The sequence below is a fragment of the Macrobrachium nipponense genome, chromosome 26 (assembly GCF_015104395.2).
Source record: "Macrobrachium nipponense isolate FS-2020 chromosome 26, ASM1510439v2, whole genome shotgun sequence".
In the NCBI taxonomy this organism is placed as follows: Eukaryota; Metazoa; Arthropoda; class Malacostraca; order Decapoda; family Palaemonidae; genus Macrobrachium; species Macrobrachium nipponense.
In genome coordinates this window covers 28,535,878-28,538,475 of record NC_087215.1, presented here as the reverse complement: position 1 = coordinate 28,538,475, position 2,598 = coordinate 28,535,878, and the positions used below count along the sequence as shown (strand labels likewise).

Sequence of the window (2,598 nt, the reverse complement as noted above, 5' to 3'; positions counted from 1 at the left end):
GTTTTTTCACTCGGGCTAGAACAACTCGAGGAAGAAGACCGTAAAAAATCTGGTAACTATGAAGCATTTTCAGAATAATTTTAGAACTTGCTCTGATAACGAAGTTTTAAAAGAACATTTGTAAGCTCGTACCATGAAAGTTAAAAATTCGGCTCTATGCCTGGTATGATTTAAATACCAATGCCAGTTCTTGGAGTTCTGCTTCACACGGTTTACTTTTTAGTTGTTTACTTTTTCTTTGTCCTTGAATAGTTTTGGTTGTCTCCGCCAGGTGGCAGATTTTCTCAGTTTCAGGATGGTATTCATGCATTGTATATTTTTGTCAAACCATCTCTGTCATTGGAATTTCTGAAGGTTAGTACGAAGTGATTATTGTGTATTTGTTGTTAAACCATCTCTGTCATTGGAATTTCTGAAGGTTAGTACGAAGTGATTAGTTGTGGTACGTAATATTGCAAAATAGTGATTGAAGGCTAGGGATGTTTTAGAGTTTCATAAAGGTTTTGGGAGTAACTAGGCAATACCAATAACTCCGCATGGACTGCAAGGAACGTTACCGTGAATACGACACCCATATAATAGGGATTCGGCCGTCGAATGTAGTTCGCCATGTTTAGTACTAGCCCTAGAGGGTTAATTACAGAGGACCGAGACCCCCCCAAAATAACGGTAGATTCGTATTGGCAACCCCAAATACTAAAGAAATACCCTACACGGAGTTAGGTATTACAGATAGATCAACCCAACAGAAGTCGCCATTTGCGCGGTGAAAATAAATTCGAAGTATGTTCACCTCCTGAAAGTGTTTCTTGAATTTATATATATGAAAAATTTTTCAATTATACTCTCTGCATGCATTTTTTGCCTTCGCATTTTTTAGCAGTGATTTCATACCGAAATCTGTAGTGGTACTATGGGGTACTTTTCATGATTTGGGGATAGGACTTTTCAAGATAACTCAAGACACCAGGCAATTAGGCACTGTAGCAATCCTGATTAAGATTATGAAAATCCATGGCAGTTCGAAAATCTTTGAATTAGCTGTAGAAGTCTGGAAGCTACAACTAAGATCTGTCTGTCTTATCTGCGAGTATAAAAGAGAGCATGGCGACAGATCTCTCGATCCGGTCCTCTCCACACAACTGACCTATTCGCCTTACAGTTGTCATTAATACAGCAACCAATGTGAACCAATACAGTCTAATGTGCATAGCAGTTATGTCATATCTCAAAAAAAAAGTTACAGTAACTGTAACTACTGTTTATGATGGTGATAAGATAAATTACAGATCAGTGGAAACATATTTGGAAAGTTTGAAAAGCCATATTTCCTGCTACAATAGTTCAACATTTTATCCAATCGGCCAAAGGTTTTTTTTGGCGTCAATGATCTTCGTTGTCACGATGTCAGATAACCTCTAAAGCATTCATTCATTGAAAAGAGCGTGCAGTGAGAATAAGTGGTGAAATTATGTTCACCGTGCGGTGACAATGTCCACTTCGTTTTTTTATATTTTACTTCATTTTAGACTTTCGTGTGTTGTTATCCTGTATTAGGATATTACTTGTTTATATTTTCGATATTCCATATCGGTATTTTGTCATTTATTTCCTATGAAATTTTTCGTGTGTTTTCAGACCGTGAATCGGGGCATTTCAATTTGGTATTCGTTTTTATATTTGTAGGCATTAGAACCTGGAATATTCATTATTTCCTGTATAAATTCAGTATTGCAATAATTTAAAAACAATTTTGAAACCTTTATCAGTTTGAACTAAATTTACCTGAACGTTTTTATTTGGTCAGAACATTCTTATTAGTGTTACTTTCTATTTAGCGTGATCTCTGCAGTAGCCTAACATTACAAACAACCCTCTCTAGGGCGTAGTTTTCTACCCAGCCTGGCCTAGGTCATTGTGACCTTGCTGTAGGTGACCCACTCCGAAGGCATTGAAATTTGTCTCTTGAAAGAAGTGATGTAGGTTTTTTAGTAATAGCTCATGACATTGTAGTTTTTTCTTTCTTCTTAACGTTTCCTTAACATTCTTGACCCGAAAAGCATACAAAAGTCTTATCACAAATTTGGTATGGATTTTTATCATGGTTGTTACATACTCCAATTCTCTTTTTAATTGAGATTATTAAGGTGTTCATGCAAGTAGGATTCCCAATTGAATTTTTTTGTCCAGATACATTGTCTGTAAGGATGCTTAGTGTATTTTGAGCTCTTCTTATTTCCATCGGGAAATTTGTGTACACGGTCAATGCTGAAAATGGTGGTTTTGTTCTCAATTTCATAAAATGGGATTCCGGCATTCAAGCCTTGCCTGAAAGAACAGTCTTCTCATAGTCCAGGTGCTTTTGATGCAGACATGCGACCCAAAATTTTGGTAGTAAACCAGTACTAGAGATACTGGACCCAGCTCATTTATGTCCCACAATGTGGGGTTCTACCGTGGGGAACCAGAGGCCTTGGATGAAACCTGAAATGAAGGGATGAATAGTAGCATTCCCATGATACTAATGCTATGTTATGATGCTGATTAAGTCAAGGCTTATTGAAGTTAAGGTGATAGTATTTGGTAAATGATTTAGGA

At 36.8% G+C, this 2,598-nt stretch overlaps 1 long non-coding RNA gene across 3 annotated transcripts in view; it reads left to right on the top strand.

Annotated features, from left to right (window-relative positions):
• The first annotated feature begins 273 nt into the window (after positions 1 to 273).
• LOC135200101 (uncharacterized) overlaps positions 274 to 2,598 on the top strand; it is a 10,712-nt gene continuing 8,387 nt past the window's right edge. For 2 of the 3 annotated variants that reach the window (XR_010311206.1, XR_010311204.1), the window contains exon 1: positions 372 to 418. This is a non-coding gene — a long non-coding RNA (uncharacterized LOC135200101). The other variant, XR_010311205.1, reaches the window with a different exon arrangement.